This window comes from Zonotrichia leucophrys, chromosome 4 (assembly GCF_028769735.1).
Source record: "Zonotrichia leucophrys gambelii isolate GWCS_2022_RI chromosome 4, RI_Zleu_2.0, whole genome shotgun sequence".
Classification (NCBI taxonomy): Eukaryota; Metazoa; Chordata; class Aves; order Passeriformes; family Passerellidae; genus Zonotrichia; species Zonotrichia leucophrys.
The window spans coordinates 3,003,525-3,009,458 of NC_088173.1; the positions used below are offsets into that span (position 1 = coordinate 3,003,525).

Genomic DNA, 5,934 nt, shown 5'->3' on the forward strand with positions numbered 1-5,934 from the left:
ACGGATCGATTAGTTGTCAGGTCCGCTCCTTCCCCAGGTCACGGCATGAACCGGGGCTTCCCAGCGGCTCCGCAGCATCCCTGGCTCCTGCATCATTCCCAGAGCCCTGGAACCGCAGCCTCGGCGGCCGCGGCAGCCTGTGGAGAGCTGGAGCCCAGTCAGCAACCCCACCCGAGCCCTGCGAGTGCCTTCTTGTTTGTTTGCCTCTTTATGGCCCCGTGTCTGCCCCGCCGCCCGCTCGCCTCCCTTCTCCGCACGGGCAGCGGAGGGGAAAGCTCCGGGAAGAGAGAGCTCCGGGAGGGGAAAGCTCCGGGAAGGGAGCCCGGGGCTCTCTGCCCGCGGTGCCTGGGCTGCTCCGGCCGCGGCCGGTCCTCCCGAGCCACCCCCGCCCCAGCCGGGGTCACCTGCGGGAATCCCTGGATGAACTCGGGAATGGGGGACCACCCTCCCCCCAGAGGAACAGAGGGCTTGGATCAACTGGTTGACAGACTTCTGTCACGTTTGAAGCTTTTTTAATGAGCAAATGTGTTCCCTTCCAGCCCCCCTTTCTGCCCCATCTATTCTGTTCAGCCTCAAGCGGGCGGCTCGGAGGGAGGGATGGGGCAGAGGGGCGGCTTCTCGCTGCCGGGGGGAAGGGGAGCTGCTGCCCAGCCCTGCCCCTTGCACCAGCTTCCACTTTGCAACCTGGCTAACCCAGCGTTCCCGGCTGTTTTCCAAGGATGAAACCGTGTCCTTCCCTCCTTTCTCTCGGTCACTGGAGAGGGGCCACCCCTTCGGTCAGCGCCGTGCGTGCTCACCGAGAGCACCCGGGGAGCGAGCAGCAGACATTCAGGCCGGCCTGTGTCCCCTTCCCAGGGGACAGGAGGAGGGACACCCGCTGGCCTTCACGGTCAGTGGCAGTCCGGACAGGCCTGGGGAGTCACTCCTGGGAATTCCTGAGCCCGCGGAGATCGGCTGCTGTTTGTAGGTGGGCAAAATAGGACTTTTTTACCCACCCCAGCCCCGGCCGTGCCGCAAGATGTGCCATCTTGGGAGACACAGCCGGCTCGCCCCAGCCCCTTCGGGAACAGCGAATTCCCCGCAGTGTTTGGGGAATGCCGCTCGGATGTTCAAAGAAGACAAATAGTAAAACCAAGCCAACAACATGCACACCTATCCCAGTGAAGGCGGTGCATAAGAGCTAAAGGCAAAGAGGGACCCAGGTCAGAAAGACAATTGTAGTTCCTGATTTTGCCTTTTTGATTTCTTCACTTTCCCAATAACATTCAGGTGTGGTGTTGGCAGCGGTGGTAAGTCCCACGTCATAACCTTCCCGAAATTTTTCCACCGGTCGGTACAATCCAAACACTCGTTCTTCTTAAAAGAAAAATAAAATAAAAGTCATCCCCAAACGCGTGGAATTAAGGTTCTACCACAATTTACACTTCCAAACAACCATCGGGCAGTATCTCGGCACCAAGAAGCCCCGCCACAGGGAGTGTTAATTTTTTCTAAGGATACCTTTCCCATTTTAGGGAAAGCGGGCTAATAATTTAAGTTTGTGAAGTCACATGTAGCTTTAAATAAGCATCAATATTAACAATCACGAACCCCGCGCTAATAGCTCTTAAATACCTCGCTAATAGCCCCCACGTGGAAAGAAATCCCCAAGTGTTATAAATTCAATTTAACGACCAGAAAACCTCCTGGGCAGCAGCGAAATACGAAAACTCCCTTCTCCGAGTTCCCTGCCTTTGATTTATTTTTAACTACAGGCTCATGGGAGCGCGGCGCTGGAAAATCACGTCCAGATGTACCTAAAGAGGCGTTTTCTCTGCTGAAACCCTCTCTTCTAAAGGGAGCAGAAAACAAAAATCTTTGAAATAGTTTGGATTTTGGTTTTAACGTGGATTTAATTGTAAAAAGGGGCAAAGCAGCGGCTGCGTTCGGTGCAAAGACGCTCAGCGAGGAGGGAGCGGCTCTGAAAATAGAGCGCAGAGGAGCTGGGCTCCCCTAGGGCAGCCTGTACCTGGTGGAGAGAGGCAGCTCAGAGCCCGGGGCTGTTTGTTGGTCTCTTTCCCTGCATTGGGAGGTGGTGCCCGGGTTTGCCCGATGCGGTCCGGGTTCCTTCTGTGCGCGCAGGCGGTGCCGGCGCCCCCGCACCCCGGGTCCCGCTCTTTGGGTGAAATATCAAAGATTTGGCCGTAAGAGTGGGTTTGCAGGAGGAGGCAAGATAAACGGCCCTGAGAAATGAAGGGGCTTTTCCCAGGTAAGAAATCTTTTGCCTAAGCCTCTGCAGGGGCTTTTTAGCGCCTTGAAATGTTTGAACGAAAAACATCTATTTCCGACAGCTTTCACAAAGGTTATTAGCTTTTTGGTTCGGTAATTTTGATGTTTTTCTTTCTTTTGAGAATTACATCCAAGATGGAATCGGGAAAGTGAAACAAACATGGCTGTGCTTGCTGCTGGCTCTCATTTAATCCATTCCCTCTAATATTCCGTATAATAACAGCAAATAATGACAGGATCATCCATCCCCTTTCAATTGTACAAGAACGAATTATTCTGGTACAGTAATTTGGGGGTGGATGTACCTGTATAGATTTATTTTAAGTTTTTTGTTTCCCGATGAGAGATTAACAAATCGCCGGAGCAGCCGGCTGTATGGAGAGCACAAAGCTGTCTGTCCTCGCCTTAGTATCGGGTATTACAATTCAAATCCAATCCTTTTCACCTCGTATTATTGGGAAAGGTTGTAGGGAGCTGGCTGGCCTTTGTTGCAGGAAATCCCATTTAAAAATTGCTTTATAGGCCATTTACTGCAATCCTCGACATTGATCTCATTACAACTCCCTCTCGCTGCTGTTTATAAATCCTGGTATTTACCAGCCCTTGGCAGCCGTGCCGGGTGGCATTGCTTGCTAGGCTCTGTCACTGGGAGGAGGATGAGAAATGGAGGTTCCGTGCCACTTTCTGCATGGTTTTGTCTGGAGGGAGCGCTATTATTTACTGGAACAGTCGGCCAGAAGTAAATCTTGCACTGACTCATCCAGTGCAATCTCTGAGAGCTCCGGGCTGTCTGTTTGCAGAGGACAAAGTGGATTTCTGTGCCGGAGCCTTCTCACGCAATGGCCTAATTCAGCCAGGAGGGCAGAAACACCCCCCAGGTGCTGGGTTAATTGTTGGATTTAATAGTCTGGAGAAAAATGAAAACGTAAAATAATAGAATTAATCTCAGTTCTGAATCGGTTCCAGAAGCTTTGAAGGGATGCTCCTCTAGGATACATCCCTGGGCAGGACCATGTGGCTGAAAGAGTGGCTATGAAGCTGATAAGTTGCAGCATCTTTGGGTACTAGCAACTGTACAGATAAAGGGAGGAGCTGGCCTTAAAGCTTGCCTTTGTCTTGAAATGGGAAGCTGCAAAACACATGCTGGAAATGAAACAAAATACAGTGATGACTGTACTTTTTCTTTCTACCAGTTCTTTCTGTACTACCAGGTAAAGTCACAAATCAAAACCAGGCTGAAAGTTCCTCTAAGACCCCTATTTAATTTTTTTTTTTTTTTAAGGCAGCTGGATCTCGAACTAAGGAAATATGTGGATATATTTGAATTCTGAAATAGTCAGCATGAAGATTTTAATCCCATTTCTGAATCATTATAACAATAGGATTATCCCAATGGCTATGTTTTAAAAGTTTCTCTTAAATTCATGTGAGAACAGAATTGGTATTTAGAATAATGCTTGTTTTTCTCCTCAGGGAGTATCTGTACCTGATGCCTAAGTCCTCAGTGGGATTTGCTTGTTGCAGTACTCCCAAGATGGTTTGAGGTTAGCTGTCCTCAGAAGAAGCATGGAGGGCTCAAGTTCCCCAGCCAGCACCCTGGAGAGAAAAAACCCAAAACAAACAAAAGATCCCCATCCCAGACTTGTGGGAAGAGCAACAAAATGAGCAGGCAGATGCTTCCATCTTCTATTTACAAGATTTCAGGAGAATGCCAGGCCTGACAATCCATACCATATAGAAGATCTCTAGGAGCTCCTTCATCATGGTATGTCTTGTCTGACAGCTGATTTAGCTTACTGAGTCATCAGCAGTTAAACTATGCTCTTAAATGCTGGGAGACCAATTTTCTTGTTTGGATTGAAGCACGGCCCCAGAGTGAGGGCTTTGCACTCCTTGCTAACTAGGGGGTAGTCTAGGGTGAGGAATTCTTGTTAGAACTTTTCCATCATAAGAGGCTAATTAAAGGCAGAAAATGAGACAAGACTGAAGCCAAGATCTCCTGAGTGTGAAATCTGTCTTTGTGTTTTAGAGATTTTATCCCTATTTTCAATTTGTCTGTTTTGTTACATTTCTTCTCCTCACACTGGTTTATGACACTGATTTCTAGTTTGTGTTAATGAAGCTCCTTATCAGATTGATTGTTCCTCTATTATTATGAGTTTCTCTGAAGCCTGTCTGGTGCACCCTCCTGCTCAAAATGGTCAGAACAAATTGCTGAATAGTTAAATGGATTTTTCTGTATTTCAGTTTCTGCCCATTGTGTCCTTTCACTAGACATCATTGAGTGCAGCTCCATCTTCTTCACTCCCTTTCCTTACAGAAGTGTCATTTACACACATTGATAACATTTCCTGGAGCCTTCTCCAGGCTGCACAGTTCCAGATTTCTCGGCTTCTCAGAGAATCACCAAAATTGGAAAGGACCTTTAAGATCATCCAGTCCAGCTGCCAGCCCAGCCCAGCACTGCCCCTGTAACCCCTAAACAACTAAAGCCCATCACCCAGGACCAGACATCTCTTAAGCACCTCCAGGCACAGTGACAGCTTTTTCAGCCCCTTAATTGTCTTTGTCCTTCACCAGACTCACACCAGTGAGGTCATGTCTCATCCTGGGGAGCCCAGAGCTGGACCCACGCTCCAGACGTGTCCTGCCATTGTTGGGCAGAAGGGAACGATCACCTCCCTTCACCTGCTGGCAAATTCAATTTTAGGATCACACTCCTGCATGCTCAGAGTCTCTAAATTACTCCTAGGTCATCTGTCCTGGCTTCTTTTTCAATTTCTTCAGGAGGTCCTTGTCCATCCATGGATGTCTCCTGTAGCTTTTGTTTAATTTTCCACACATTGAGTTGGACTGGACTGTCCTTAAGACTGAAGGAGACTGAAAATCTGTCAGATCTCCTGGGATTCTTAATTGTTATTTCTTTTTCTCCTCTCTCAGAAAATATCCCATGGAATTCTACCAAGTAGGTACTTGAAAGGGCCAAAGTCTGTTGAATTGTGATCCTGTTGTTGTTCTTTTCCTTCCCACAAGGACTTTCAACTTCACAATTTCATGGTTGCTGCAACCAAGACTGCCTTCAGCCCTCTCATCCCTGAGCAGCCCTTCCTCATTTGCAAGGATGGGATTCAGAAGCTTGTCTCCTCTCACCTTTCATCAAGATGGTGTCAAGAAGTTATCATTAATGCATCTTGGAAGTGGCCAGGATCCCTTGTACCCTGTTGTGTTGCTGTTTTGACAGTTTTTACAGTAGTTAAACACAACTATGAGCACTTTATTATAATAAAATTATTAAATAAAACTATTGTAAGAATAAATTATTTAAAAAACTACAGAGCAAAAATGTGGTCCTTATTAAAACTATTTTAAGTTTCTACTTGCCTAAGTGTAGGTAATAAACTACTAAGTGGAGATTACCATGTTTTTTTGTGGTGAAAAATAGACCCAATTCAAAGGAAAGCTGTACCTCCTACAAAATACTGTGTCCTGGGGAGACAGCATACAGAATTGTTATATTACAGAGGATTTTCCAGTTAGGGACCAAGCTGGGGGTACCTGGATTAAGACTGGGGAATCTGTGTTATGTTCACCTTGCCTGATCGGTGAGCCCTCACCCAGCTTCTTCCTCATTCCCCCTTAGTAGGATGGGGGTGAGAATTGAAAGGA

The 5,934-nt window shown here is 47.7% G+C and overlaps 1 long non-coding RNA gene across 1 annotated transcript; it reads left to right on the forward strand.

Moving 5' to 3' along the window:
* The first annotated feature begins 1,133 nt into the window (after positions 1-1,133).
* On the forward strand, positions 1,134-5,611 carry LOC135447247 (uncharacterized). Its single transcript, XR_010440041.1, has 3 exons — positions 1,134-2,248; positions 3,742-4,033; positions 5,302-5,611. It is a non-coding gene; the product is annotated as an uncharacterized LOC135447247 (long non-coding RNA).
* Positions 5,612-5,934: the final 323 nt, after the last annotated feature.